The sequence below is a fragment of the Hippopotamus amphibius genome, chromosome 9, assembly GCF_030028045.1.
Source record: "Hippopotamus amphibius kiboko isolate mHipAmp2 chromosome 9, mHipAmp2.hap2, whole genome shotgun sequence".
NCBI classification, from domain to species: Eukaryota; Metazoa; Chordata; class Mammalia; order Artiodactyla; family Hippopotamidae; genus Hippopotamus; species Hippopotamus amphibius.
In genome coordinates this window covers 104,182,253-104,197,645 of record NC_080194.1, presented here as the reverse complement: position 1 = coordinate 104,197,645, position 15,393 = coordinate 104,182,253, and the positions used below count along the sequence as shown (strand labels likewise).

The 15,393-nt window shown below is 43.3% G+C and overlaps 1 long non-coding RNA gene and 1 pseudogene across 1 annotated transcript; one reads left to right on the top strand and one right to left on the bottom strand.

Moving 5' to 3' along the window:
* Positions 1 to 34: 34 nt before the first annotated feature.
* LOC130861191 (uncharacterized) lies at positions 35 to 15,064 on the bottom strand. The gene is made up of 4 exons (XR_009055546.1): positions 15,006 to 15,064; positions 5,363 to 5,466; positions 231 to 285; positions 35 to 61 (listed from the first exon to the last, which is right to left on the bottom strand). It is a non-coding gene; the product is annotated as an uncharacterized LOC130861191 (long non-coding RNA).
* On the top strand, positions 1,073 to 1,490 carry LOC130861190 (40S ribosomal protein S23-like; annotated as a pseudogene).
* Positions 15,065 to 15,393: the final 329 nt, after the last annotated feature.

Sequence of the window (15,393 nt, the reverse complement as noted above, 5' to 3'; positions counted from 1 at the left end):
GCTTCACCTTTGCACCGCCCTTTGCACCACTCTTCCCGCCTTCTCCCTGTATCTGCCACTGCTGCAGGAAGAAAGGACTTTCTAGAAGATACGTCAAGCCCAGGAGGTGTCAGCCCAGAGCTCCAACCCCAGCCTGCCTGGCCCACTCAGAGCAGTTCCCAGGACATTGCCCTGCCCTGCCCTTCTCCTGCCCCCCACCAAGAACTAGCAAAACTGGACAGAGAACACACCTGGCCAAGACCTTGGACTCCGGAGTCTGGGGCGTCACCTTAGTTTCATTTCCAGCTGCAGGGGTGGGGGGGGAGATGAAAAGTTGTTTTCTGCATTCCCTTTGCCCCTCACTCTTCCCACTCTCCATCCAGCCCTTAGCATGACTCTGGGGCTATGACCCCACCACCAGTGCCGGGCAACAATGCAGAATTCCATCAGAAGTCATTTTAATATCTGAGGATTTGGGCCCGGTCCCAGAAAAGGAAACACAGCTGGCTAGTAGAAACAATCCAACAAAATGAGTAGTTTCGACCCAGCAGATTAGCAGGTATTAGGAACTTAGATTCTATCCAGCATTGGGAAAAGTGGGAAGAATGAAAGCTCTTACCCAGCTGAAGGGAGGGTCAGTGTGTTGGGCTGCTTTAAAAAGGCAATTTGGGGACTTCCCTGGTAGTGCAGTGGTTAAGATTCTGTGCTCCCAATATAGGGGGCCCGTGTTCAATCCCTGGGCAGGGAACTAGATCCTGCATGCCACAACTAAGAGCCTGCATGCCACAACTAAGACCCCGCAGAGCCAAATAAATACACAAATATTTTTAAAAAGTCAATTTGATGGCATCTTTTAAAATCTTAATCCATGCTCAAAGACCCAGTAATTCCACCTTTCCATCTCTGTGTTTAAGAGGCACCTCAAGGAGGCATTCACAAGAGTGTTTATTGGCATCCAAATTATTGCAGTTCCAATAGAAATTGGAAAAAACCCAAATGGCCCTCCAAAGGAAACTAGAATGACCATGGACAAGTCACACTATAGACTACCATGTTCACGCAAAAAATAATGGAGGCCCATGGCGCCAGCAGGATGGGCAACTGTCGAGGTACTTCATACAGGGTGGAAGCTCCACAGCCACTGAAGAGACCAGAAGCGGCATGATAAACAGCATAAGAAAACCCATTTGGGCACAGCCCTGAAGGCCAACCCTTTTGGAGGTGCTTCTCATGCCAAGGGAATTGTCCTGGAAAAAGTAGGGGTTGAAGCCAAACAGCCAAATTCTGTCCTCAGGAAGTGTGTCAGGGTTCAGCTAAAGAATCACAGCCTTTGTACCCAATGATGGTGTTTGAATATTATTGAGGAAAATGGTGAAGATGTGGTTGCTGCATTTGGTCACAAAAGTCATGCTGCTGGTGACATTCCTGGAGTCTGCTTTAAGGTTGTCAAAGTAGCCAGTGTCTCTCTTCTGGCCTCACACAAAGGCAAGCAGGAAAGACCAAGATCATAAGCTTTGATGATGAAAGCACAATAGTAATAAATTTTCATATGCCAAAAACAATAATAATAATGGTACCATGAGGCAAGAATCTCTGAATGTCTTGTTCAGTGAAACCAGTAGACACAGTTTTGTTAAAAGGCATACATATATGTCTCCTATGAATACACACACACACACACACACACACACACATATATACACAAATGCTTTCAAACTTTGGAAAGAGCCTCACTTACTCTAAAGCAGGGAAAAGGTTAGCTCAGAAAGCATAAAGGAACTAAGGTTGGGAATGACTGTCAGGCAAGTTTCACTCTATCTGTAGCTTTTAATTTTTACTTTAACAAATATTATCTCCTTGACCAAACTCTAACCTGGCTCCTCTGAGTCTCCTTCTTCACTAAGCCTCAACCTTGAACTATAAACACTTGCATAGACACTAACATAGCTTCTAACCGCTCAAGGCCCCATCCCTAGGATGACACCAGTCCTCCTTAAAATGCCTGCCTAAGAAAACTCAAGGCTGTCAAAAGAACTTACTGTTTGTTGCAGCCAGCACCTGAAGACAGGTCTCCTGTCTCCTAGCCTTTGTGGAGAGTAGGAACCTAAATGTATAAGTGCCAGGTAGCAAATCGAGATGGATTTCACAGGGACCACTCACCCCTTTTTGTAATTTTTCACTTTCCCAACACTGCTGAGCCCTTGCTCGCCCCCTTGCCTACACCTTCACTCTCCCTGTAAAATGTCACTTCTGTACAAATCAAAGTGGAGTTCAGTTTATGTTAGACTTCTTTTCCTATTGCGATAGTATATTACTGAATAAAATCTGTCCTTACCACTTTAATGTCTGGCTTTGTTTATCTTTGACAACTTGAAGACTATATTATGTTTTTGAAGGTAATTAAAAAATAATTTAGAGGAAGATTCTGGAAAGGTTGTGGTCTAGACACACCAGGAATCCATCACCCCACCTAAACAACAATTGCATTAGCAGAATCTGTCTGAATTCATTTCAGAATTCTAGAGTCTACTGAAGGCTTGACACTTCTGGGGAAGACTTGCATGGTAAATTGCAAATTTCAGTTAATTTTGGACAATTTTAGCTCTTAGCACAGTAACAGCTACCATTCAACACTTCCAGCCCCATGGCAGGCAGCTATGCATGTGTTCCTGGAGTTGCTTGCACACAGCTTGTGGGAGCTAGGGTAGGCAAAAAGGACCATGAACTCCAAATATCAGGGATCTGTGCTCTGATCCACTGGTTGCTGCTTCTGATCACATCCGTGCAGGAGAAGAGGTAGACAGCCATTGTTGTTGCACCCCGCCCCCAATTCTTGCAAGCCCCTCCCCTTCCATCTGAAATGACTTCTGGGTGTTTTAAAGGGTCAACACCCCTCCCCACTTCGTTCTTTGCTTTTTTGCCTTTTGAGAGTCAGATGTTCAAGACCATGACACTCAAAAACAACTGCATAGGACCCCCACCTTCTCCCCTCAATGGTGCATGGTCCATTCCAGGTCCAGAGAGTTCCAACAAGTCCAGCTTGTAGCAGGACAAGGGGAGCCCAGTGGAGACTGGGTAGTTCCCCCTTGCCCTAGGTATGAAGTAATTCACCCATCCTGGTGAGATATCCCATTGCAAATTCCAGCAGATAATGCCTTTCCCGGGCGTGATGGGGCTTGGTATTCTCAACAGCATAGCACATTAATCCACGGTGAGAGTCAGGGCAACGCCTGTCTCCACCACTTTCAGGGTACTGGGTGTCTTGACAGGGTTCCCGAGCCTGGCATGTGGGGCGAAAGTCCTTACTGGTTGATCATTTAACTGTATAAAATCATTTAAATGTATTAAATGATTAAGTAGTACTTTAGTCCACCCAGTCAACGTGGTTTTCAGCTGTTAGTAATTTAATCTGCTGCTTATTAAATGTGAATTTCATTGTCTTTTCACTAACCCTGCTACTTGCAGGCTATAGGGGAGATGGATCCTCCATTCAGTGTCACGTTCCTTTGCCCAGTCTTGACCATTATGACCTTTGTCATGTGATGCCCAATCACTGTCTGTTCAACAAGCGTATCCATACCTGGCACTCAGCTTATCTGATGCGCTAATAGTGGCACCTGGTTTGCATGAAGACAGGGAAAACTTGGGTTAAGCCAGACACAGTGTCCATATAAATCAGGGCAGGTTTAGAACCCTCACGGGGAGGGAGGAGGCTGATATCATCAATTTGCCAATCCCTCACCAATTGAATCTCTAGTGGACGTCCCCAGACTATTTTGGCAGTTGGGTGTTGGGTGCTGTTTAGAACTCACAGGATGTGCTGTTACTGCATTAACCAAGTCACTGTATTTCAAGAGCAATCCAGCATCCTTGACGATACACCATCCACCTAGGCACTGAGATGGCCACTCTTTCTGCTGTGGTACCCCATCTGCTGTATCTACTGAAGTGTTGCTAGGGCCAACATCCAAGCTAGGGCACCAGCTTCCTGATTGCCAGGGGATGTCAGTGCTTTATGAGCTGGGATATGGGAAACAGTGAGGACTGCCTCAGGCTCTTGCAGGAAAACTCAGCTGTCCCTCCACACATCCTGACCCCACAAGTGCCCACACATGAATCATCCACACCTTGGCTTCCTATTGTCCAAGCCATAGGGTTAATCTCTTTAGCACAGCCCAGCACAAACAGCTAACAACCAGGGCTCATGAGTGATGACCAGCCAAACCACTCTGAGTTCTGCCCATTGGGTGCTGCGGTTTAGTCCCTTCCGAGAGCTCCACCTGGAGGAGCACGTGTACACTGCCAGGAGCTGCTGCTCCGTGGGGGTATCTGGGGTTTCTGTCCCCTTCCAGAGCTGGGACCAGAAATCCTAGGGGCCCTCTCCCCTTCTGTTGTCTCTGCCACAGTGTCTGACCCATACCTTCTGGAGTCACAGACACAACTAACTCAAATGGCAGCCCTGCTTGGGAGACACCCAGAGCTACTTCACTAGTATTTGGCCTTCTCAAAAGTGGTTTGCTCTTCTGATCCCCAGTCCCATACGTGCCTTTCTTTACCTGGCAGCATAGGGATGCAGGCATTGTGCCAGGTGAGGATAAAAGTCCTCTAAAACCCCCAAGTCCCTACAAAGCCTTGCATCTCCTTTACCTTCTTAGGGGTTGGATAGGCGTGCATCTTACCAAACACAACTGCTGGGACAAAAAGCATGTCACGTGACCAAACGACCCCAAATACCTTATGGCTGTGCCTGGGCCTTGAATGTTCTGTGGGTTCGCCGCCCATCTCCCTCACAGGTGTTCTGACAAAGCCTGCAGAGTGCCCTGCACCAGAGGTGAGTCTTCACACGTGAACATTAATCACCCATGTAATGGGCCCATTTTACTGAGGTGGGGAGGGAGACAGGGGCAGGTTTGGGGCTACCATCCCCTCACACATGGTGGGGCTGTCCAGGTAGCCTTGGGGAGCACTTGAAGGTCCCTTGTTGCCCCTCCCAGGTGAAGGAAAATTCATCTTGTGACTCAGTGGCCACAGGTGGACTGATAAAGGCATTTGCTAAGTCTGGTACCACGTGTCCTGGACTCCTGCACAGTACATGCTGCTGTGCACTCCCAGGGCCACGGCCAAGGTGTCGAGGATGATGGTGATGCTGGGCTCAGCTGTGGAGATGGGGAGCACTATCTGGTTCAGTTCTCACTGGTCCAGCATCACCCACGTGAACCATCTGGCTTTTTCACCAGGCATCCTTGGTGGCTGAAAGCACGATGGGTGGGGCATACAGTAGCCACTCAGTGCAGTCTCTGGATAGCTCCTCCTGTCTCCTTACACCCCCAGGAAATGTATAGGGCTTGACAGTTGCCACTCTTTGAGGGAGGGGCACGCTTACCAGCTCCCAGTTGCTGTTTCCCCTCACCACTGGTTTGATTCACCCAGAATTCACAGGTAGCGCTTGCAGCGTTTGACCTTGTAGGATGCCAAGGCTTGTGTTCTCTGTATAGAGGGATAAAAATTTCATGTTGTCTGGGAGTACAACACCCACTTTGCAGTGTCAAAAGGACTTTGCTGATCATGACTGTTTGCGCTCTCTAAAGGGTGGGGAGCAGAAAACAGAGGGTCACCCTGTACTAGAGCCCATTCAGCACCAGCGTCCACCAGAGCTGCCACATTTAGTTTATTTCCAAGGGACCAGTCAATAGTGAGCACAACATGAGGCCTTTGATTGCCTCCAAGAGCCCCCACCTGGAGGCCATCTTGGCCTGCATCCTATACCCAGGGAGTGGGAGGCACCCACCCTGAAGAGAACTGTATCCCCGAAGGCTCTGCTAGAGCAGGCAGGGCATTGGGGATGGCAGGGGTAGATGGGGCAGGTCTGAGCTGTTGTTCAGGTTTGTTTGTTTTTAATATTTATTTATTTATTTATGTATTTGGCTGCACAGGGTGTTAGTTGAGGCACTCGGGATCTTCATTGCCCCGTGTGGGAACTTTAGTTGCAGATTTGAACTCTTAGTTGTGGCATGTGGGATCTATTTGCCTGACCATGGATTGAACCCAGGCCCCATGCTTGGGAGCGCAGAGTCTTAGCAACTGGACCACCAGGGAAGTCCCTGTTGTTTGGGTTTTAAGGCTTTCCACAGGTTGACCCACCCAGCAATGTGTTGTCGGTCCATCTGTTCAGGTGGGGTTCCCGCAGCCATGAGGTCAAACCACATTTGCTTCCAGGTCACTTTTCCCTGACCCTTTACAGCCAAGTGGGATAGCCCTTTTAGCTTTCTGAGCTCCCTCGCAGTCTCTGGTCTTCCCCACAGCCTGTATCCATTCCTGGGATTTGTCAGTCTCACGCAGATCAGCAGTGCCCAACATCATCAGGGGACTTCCCTGGTGGTCCAGTGGTTAAGACTCTGTGCTGCCAAGCAGGGGGCCCAGGTTCGATCCCTGATCAGGGAAGTCGGTCCCACATGCCGCAACTAATGAGTCGGTGAGCTTCAACTAAGGAGCCCAACTGTTGCAGCTAAGAGCCGGAGCAACCAAATAAATACGTAAATAAAATTTAAAATTGTTTTAAATAAATAAATAAATATCTTGCACCACAACTGGGCTCAGCCTGGGTATCCCATCCCACACCGGGGGTGGGGCAGACGACAGCAACTTAGCTTCATTCCTGCACTGAATGTGGCTCAATCAGGGCCTTCACAGACAGGGGCATAGACTGCCTATCACATTCCCAAGATGAGACTCCCTAAGAATTTATTGTACCTCCTCTATGGATTTCCAGGGTCCCACATGCCCAGGAAGGTCCCTGTCATTGGGCAAGCCTCCCTGCCGAATAGAATAATCCAATCTATCTGGAGTGAGGACCTTGACCCTCCCCCCCACCGCCAGCACCATGCAGGCACTGTCAGAGGGTAGAGTGTCTGATGTTGTACATTTTCTCTGCCTCCTGCCCGGTCAGAAAATGTCATCGCTGCACATATGCCATGGCCGCACCACCCATGCCTGGTAACTTTCCCTGGCTTTTGGCTGGAATTCGGCACCTATGTCCATAAGCTCAGCAGGTGTGTGTTCTCTCATGATGAACGTTTCCTGGATGGGGGATTCCCACCCCTGACCCTGGCCAGGGTTGCTATGGCTGTGCTTTCGCTTTCCTTTGTACTGGATTGTGGTAACAGTTGCACAACTTTGTGAATATACTAAAAATCACTGAATTGTACCCTTTAAAAAGGTGAATTTTATAGTATATCTCAATAAATAAATGTTTTTAAAAACTAATAAATATTGGGTGGGGGTGGGAGTGAGAAAGAAAGCTAGAAAATATCATTCCCATGAGGCTTTTTTGAGAATAAAAAATACTAAAAGAAAAAATTCAGCCAACCAAGAGATGAGTGGATAACCAACTAACTCTCATCACTGAATCTCTCGAACTGATGAAGTAAACTAAAAACAATATGAGGATTATGGTTAAAAGACAACATAAAAATATGTATTGTTAATTGGGAGAGGAAGAGGAAGTCTAAGCATGATTTCCTTATCTTTCACAGCCTGCAATTTCTATCACTTAAAACCGATTAGGACTTCCCTGGTGGCACAGTGGTTAAGAACCTGCCTCCCAATGCAGGGAACATGGGTAAGATCTCTGGTCCCAGAAGATCCCACATGCCGCAGAGCAACTAAGCCCATGCACCACAACTACTGAGCCTGAGCTCTAGAGCCCGCAGCCGCAACTATTGAGCCCGCCCACCATAACTACTGAAGCCCACGCACCTACAGCCTGTGCTCTGCAGCAAGAGAAGCCACCGCAATGAGAAGCCCGCACACCACAATGAAGTGTCGCCCCTGCTCAGCACAGCTAGAGGAAGACCAGGCACAGCAATGCAGACCCAACACAGCCAAAAAAAACAAAAGAAACTGATTAACAAGTAATGAGGGACTCCCCTGGTGGTCCAGTGGTAAAGTACCTGCCTTCCAATGCAGGGGACACAGGTTCCATCCCTGGTGGGGGAACTAAGATTCCACATGTCACGGGGGGGAGGGGCAACTAAGCCCTCACACAGCAACTACTGAAGTCGAGCATTTGGGCATCTCGAGGAGAGAACTCCCATGCCACGACCTAAAGAGCCCACGTGCTCTGGACCCCAGGAGCCACCAACTAGAAAGAAGCCTGCACGCCTGAACGAAGATCCCATGTGCAGTAACTAACACCGAGGCAGCCAAAAATAACAAACAAAACCAAAAAACAAACAAACAAACAAAAAATAAGTAATGAACTTATAAAACTAAGTACAAAGGTAAATATTAAGAAAGATAATAAGATAAACAGTAAGGTCCTATTGCACAGCACAGGGAACTATATTCAATATCTTGTAATAGCCTATAATGAAAAAGAATGTGGAAAAGAATGTATATATGCATGGCTGAATCACTTTGCTACACACCAGAATCTAACACAACGTTGTAAATCAACTATATTTTTTAAAAATTAAAAAATAAAAACATAAAAAGATAATAAATACTAACAAAGGAGATGAAAGAGGGGAAGGCACAGAAGAAAGGTATATTGATCTCAATATTTCTCGGAGCAGGGAATTAATTCCTAAAGGAAACAGAATTACAGCTATGGTATAAGTTACATATTCTATAACAGTAACCACAGTAAAATAATTTAATATTTCAAATTATCATAAGAAACATACACAAAAGAAAGCAGAGTCCAAACAATAAAAGTGTTTTTAAGTTATAAAGCATAGGGGGAAAATGTGAGGGAAAAAAAAAGTTGTCATATAAATAAAAGGAAATGGATTAAGCTCATCTACTTTTTTGAATAAATTTATGTATTTATTTATTTATTGGCTGTGTTAGGTCTTCGTTGCTGCACACAGGCTTTTTCTAGCTGCAGCAACCGGGGGCTACTCTTCATTGTGGTGCGTGGGCTCCTCATTGTGGTGGCTTCTCTTGTTGCAGAGCACAGGCTCTAGGCACGCAGGCTTCAGTAGTTGCAGCACATGGGCTCAACAGTTGTGCCTCACAGGCTCTAGAGCACAGGCTCAATAGTTGTGGCACACAAGCTTAGTTGCCCCACGGCATGTGGGATCTTCCTGGGACAGGGATCAAACCCGTGTCCCCTGCATTCCCAGGCAGATTCTTAACCACTGCACCACCTAGGAAGTCCCTCACCTACTTTTGAAAAAGATTTTAACAATGGCACACAAAGGAAAACCCAACACTGTTGTATACAAAAGACACCTCTCAAAGTGATTCAGAAACTTATTTTTAGTAATTTAATATTATTGCAGTATAGTTGATTTACAATGTTGTGTTAGTTTCAGGTATACAGCAAAGTGATTCAGTTATAAATACATATACACATATTCTTTCTTAGATTCTTTTCTCGATTCAGAAACTTTTGATGGCCAAAATTTCCTAGGAAATGCAAATGAGAAATCAAAGTTCATAATATTAATTTATTTTTATTATAATATTATTCCTTTATTCCTTACTTCCTATCTATAAATTTTTATTATTTTTCTTTGGAATATCTGCCAGGGCATCCAAGGCTAACAGTTTTAGCAACCTGTGTGCTGGCAATTAGAGCACAGTGTTTTGAAAATAGCAAAGATCCAGTATGTTGATCACAGATATAGTTGCAATACAAAGGAAAAGAGGAAAAATCCAAGGACTGAAGTATATCCTGGTTACAATTCTTACATTTAAATTACTTTCAGATATAACATTGTACAACTTGATTTTTAACCTTATTTACCATACCTTAGAATCTTTTCTAACTAAAAATCAAGCAGAAACCCACAAAAGAGTATTTGTTTGGTATTGCTCTGGTAACCCACGCAGTTTGTGTGCAGGCCTATAAATTGTTAACCTGAATCTATAATTTTATATTTCAAGATGCTTCCACCTATCACTCATCTCAGAGTAAATGAAAACCAAAATAAACACAGGGTTAAAACATGCAAAGCTTCCCCATCCAAACTGAAGTCACGGAGTAATTCAAAGTATATAAAGTACCAAATCCAAACATTTTAATGTTGTACTGTGTGCATTCCCCAATTGTACTGTATAATTCCTATGATACTTCTCATTTTTGTTGAAAAAGGCAGGCCAATTTCATATGTATCTATTTTTAAATACACCAAACATTTTTTTATTAAAAACTTTTTATACTCAGTTCAAAACTTTTTATATTCAATAGAAACAGAGATGGCAAATTCTATAAGGATTTATAGTCAACTAAATTCCAACACATTAAAATTTGCTTCCTTTTACTTAAAAAATTATCATATGGTAAAATTGACATTTTGGTGTACAATGCAATGAATTTTTAACACATGTCTAGATTCACGCAGCCATCACTATAATCAGAACACAAAACAATTCTATCAGTCCAAAAAGCTCCCTTGGGACTTCCCTGGTGGTCCAGGTGGTCCCCCTGCCTTCCAATGCAGGGGATGCGGCTTTGATCCCTGGTCAGGGAACTAAGATCCCACATGCCATGGGGCAACTAACCCTGAGTGCCACAACTACTGAGCTCGAGGGCTTCAACTAGAGAGCCCGAGTGCCGCAAACTACAGAGCCAACGCGCCTGGAGCCTGTGAGCCATAACTAAAGAAGAGAAAAAACCCACATGCCAAAACTAGAGAGAAGCTAAAATGAAAGATCCCGCATGCCTCAACGAAGATCCTGCAGGCCACAACTAAGACCTGACGCAGCCAAAAATTAATTAATTAATTAATTAAACAAAAACCTCCCTCGGTGCTCTTTGCTGTCACAACCTTTTCCCACTCCTAACTTCTGAAAACTCCTGATCTGTCCGCTATCCCTGTAGCTTTGTCCTTGTGAGAACGTCATATAAATGGATCCTTTGAGACTGGCTTCTTTCTCTCAGCGGGATGCCTTTGAGATTCATCCAAGTTACTGGTGTATCAATACCAGTTCTTTCATTTTTGTCACTGATTTATCCCATGGGATGGATATACCATAGTCCATTTATTCATTCACAGCTGGACGGACATTTGGATTGTTGCCAACATGTGGCATTTCTGTGTGAACTGAAAACTTCACTTCTCTAGTGCAAATACCCAGGAGAGGGACTGATGGGTCATCTGGTAAGTGCATATTTACTGGGTAAGAAGCTACCAAACTGTTCTCCAGAGTGGCTGTACCATTTTGCACTCCTGCCAGCAATGTATAGGAGTTCTATTTGCTCACCATCCCCATCAACACTTTACCAAGTGTCCGTGCTTTTTAATTTTAGCCATTCTCATAGGCGTGTGATGGTATTTCACTGTGGTTTTAATTTGCATTTCCTTAATGACTAGCAATGATGAACATCTTTTGATATTCTTATTTACCATCTATATATCCTTTTTGGCGAGGTTTCTGTTTAAGTCTTTTACTCATTTTTAATTGGGTCATTTGTTTTCTTACAGTTGAATTTTGAGAGTTCTTTATATATTCTGAATACAAGTCCCTTTTCAGAGGTGTGATTTGTAAATATTTTCTCCCATTCTGCAGTTTATTTCATTCTCTTAACAGTATCTCTCACAGAGAAAAAGTTTTAATTTTGACAAAGTCCAATTCATCAATATTTAACTTCTATAGATGGTGATTTGGACACCACAAAAGACACTTTCTAATGTCAGGGTGTACAATTCACAATGAAGATATAAAAGTTATGAACATCTATGCAACAATTTGCAAATCATCAATATTTTTAGAGTTAAACCTGTATAAAATATAAGAAGAAACAGACAGAAGCACATGAGTAAGAGAAAATTAATTCATTTCTCTGGGCCCAGGATAAATCAACTGGACGAAAAAAGAAATGAGTATAGAAAGGGTTTAATAGAATATAAAAACTGTAAACCAATCACAAGTACTGAAATTGAGACTGTGATTAAAAATCTCCCAACAAACAAAAGCACAGGGCCAAATGACTTCACAGGCAAATTCTATCAAACATTTAGAAAAGAGCTAACACCTCTCCTTCTCAAACTCTTCCAAAATATAGCAGAAGGAGGAACACTCCCAAACTCACTCTACGAGGCCACCATAACCCTGATATCCAAACCAGGCAAAGATGTCACAAAAAAAGAAAATTACAGATCAATGTCACTGATGCATATAGACACAAAAATCCTCAACAAAATACTAGCAAACAGAATCCAACAGCACATTAAAATGATCATACACCACGGGCTTCCCTGGTGGCGCAGTGGTTAAGAATCTGCCTGCCAATGCAGGGGACATGGGTTCGAGCCATGGTCTGGGAAGATCCCACATGCTGCAGAACAACTAAGCCCATGTGACACAACTACTGAGCCTGTACTCTAGAGCCCGTGAGTCACAACTACTGAGCCCACGTGTCACAACTACTGAAGCCCATGCGCCTAGAGCCCATGCTCCACAACAAGAGAAGCCACCGCAACGAGAAGCCCGAGCACCATGACAAAGAGTAGCCCCCACTCACCACAACTAGAGGAAGCCCGCGCACAGCAATGAAGACCCAAAGCAGACAAAAGTAAAATAAGTAAAAAATAAATAAATAAAAATTTTTTTTAAAAAAAGATCAAACATCATGATCAAGTGGGGTCTATCCCTGGAATGCAAGGATTCTTCAGTATACTCAAGTTAATCAATGTAATACATCATATTAACAAATTGTAGGATAAAAACCATATGATAAGCTCAGTAGATGCAGGAAAAGCTTTTGACAAAATTCAACATCCATTTATAAAAATAACTCTCTAGAAAATGGGCATAGAAGGAAATTACCTCAACATAATAAAAGCCATACATGACAAACCAACAGCCAATATCATTCTAAATGGTGAAAAACTGAAATCATTCCCCCTAAAAACAGGAACAAGACAAGGGGGCCCACTCTTACCACTATTATTCAACATAGTTTTGGAAGTGTCACCCACAGCAATCAGAGAAGAAAACGAAATAAAAGGAATCCAAATTGGAAAAGAAGAAGTAAAATTGTCACTCTTTGCAGATGTCATGATATTATATAGAAAGTCCTAAAGATTCTGCCAGAAAACTGCTAGCACTAATCAATGAATTTAGTAAAGTAGCAAGATACAAAATTAATGCACAGAAATCTCTTGCATTCCTATATACTAACAAAGAAAGAGCAGAAAGAGAAATTAAGGAAACTCTCCCATTTACCATTGCAACAAAAAGAATAAAATACCTAGGAATAAACATGCCTAAGGAGGCAAAAGACCTGTATGCGGAAAACTATAAGACACTGATGAAAGAAATCAAAGATGACACAAATAGATGAGGGATATACCCTTTTCTTGGATTGTAAGAATCAACATTGTGAAAATGACTATCCTACCCAAACCAATTTACAGATTCAACGCAATCCCTATCAAATTACCAATGGCATTTTTCACAGAACTAGAAGAAATCTTACAATTTGTATGGAAATGCAAAAGACCCTGAATAGCCAAAGCAATCTTTGAGAAGGAAAGACAGAGCTGGGGGAATCAGGCTCCCTGACTTCAAACTATACTACAAGGCTACAGTGATCAAGACAGTATGGTACTGGCACAAAAACAGAAATAGAGATCAATGGAACACAATAGAGAGCCCAGAGATAAACCCACGCACATATGGGCACCTTATCTTTGACAAAGGAGGCAAGAGTATACAATGGAAAAAAGACAGCCTCTTCAATAAGTGGTGCTGGGAAAATTGGACAGCTACATGTAAAAGAATGAAATTAGAACACTTCCTAACACCATACACAAAAATAAACTCAAAATGGATTAAAGACCTAAATGGAAGGCTAGACACTATAAAACTCTTAGAGGAAAACATAGGCAGAACACTCTATGACATAAATCAAAGCAAGATCCTTTTTGACCCACCTCCTAGAATCATGGAAATAAAATCAAAAATAAACAAATGGGACCTCATGAAACTTAAAAGCTTTTGCACAGCGAAAGAAAGCACAAACAAGACAAGAAGACAACCCTCAGAGTGGGAGAAAATATTTGCCAACGAAGCAACTGACAAAGGGTTAATCTCCCAAATATACAAGCAGCTCATGCAGCTTAATACCAAAAAAGCAAATAACCCAATCCACAAATGGGCAGAAGACCTAAATAGACATTTCTCCAAAGAAGACATGCAGATGCCTAACAAACACATGAAAAGATGCTCAACATCACTAATTATCAGAGAAATGCAAGTCAAAGCCACAATGAGGTATCACCTCACACCAGTCAGAATGGCCATCATTAAAAAATCTAGAAACAATAAATGCTGGAGAGGGTGCGGAGAAAAGGGAACCCTCCTGCACTGTTGGCAGGAATGTAAGTTGGTACAGCCACTATGCAAAACACTATGGAGGTTCCTTGAAAAACTAAAAATAGAACTACCATATGATCCAGTAATCCCACTACTGGGCATATACCCTAAGAAAACCATAATCCAAAGTGAAACATGTACCACAATGTTCATTGCAGCACTATTTACAATAGCCAGGACATGGAAGCAACCTAAATGCCCATCAACAGATGAATGGATAAAGAAGATGTGGCATATATATACAATGGAATATTACCCAGCCATAAAAAGGGATGAAATTGAGTTGTTTGTAGTGAGGTGGATGGACCTAGAGACTGTCATACAGAGAGAAGTAAGCCAGAAAGAGAAAAACAAATACTGTATGCTAACTCATTTATATGGAATCTAAAAAAATGGTACTGACAAACCCAGTGACAGGGCAAGAATAACAATGCAAATGTAGAGAACAGAATTGAGGACACGGAGGCGGGGGTGGGGAGGGGCGCGCATGAAGGGGAAGCTGGAATGAAGTGAGAGAGTAGCATTGACATACATACACTACCAAATGCAAAACAGATAGCTAGTGGGAAGCTGCTGCATAATACAGGGAGATCAACTCAATCATGGGTGATGACTTAGAGGGCCGGGATAGAGAGGGTGGAAGGGAGTCATGGGAGGGAGGGGATATGGGGATATAGGTATAAATACAGCTGATTCACCTTGTTGTACAGGAAAAACTGGCACAACAGTGTACAGCAATTATATTCCAATAAAGAGCTAAAAAAATTAAAAATAAAACAAAATTAAACAAAAAAATAAAATAAAAAGCGTAAATAACATACTAAGGCAAATCTGATTGATCTTTATACTGAATACTGTGTCCTGAAAACAGAGAATAGGTATCTTTTGCAGGTGCCAATAGAACATTCACAAACTTTACCATGCATTAGACCAAAGAAAGAAAACACATCCCCAGAAGAATTATGTGGTATTTCATTAGCAGTCAGGATAGGGTCAGAGAGGTGAGGCCTGGGGCCGCGCTGGGCTGTGGGTCCTGTGCAGCGACTCAGGAAGTGCTAACCTCCTCTGACCACTGTGGAGGTCGGG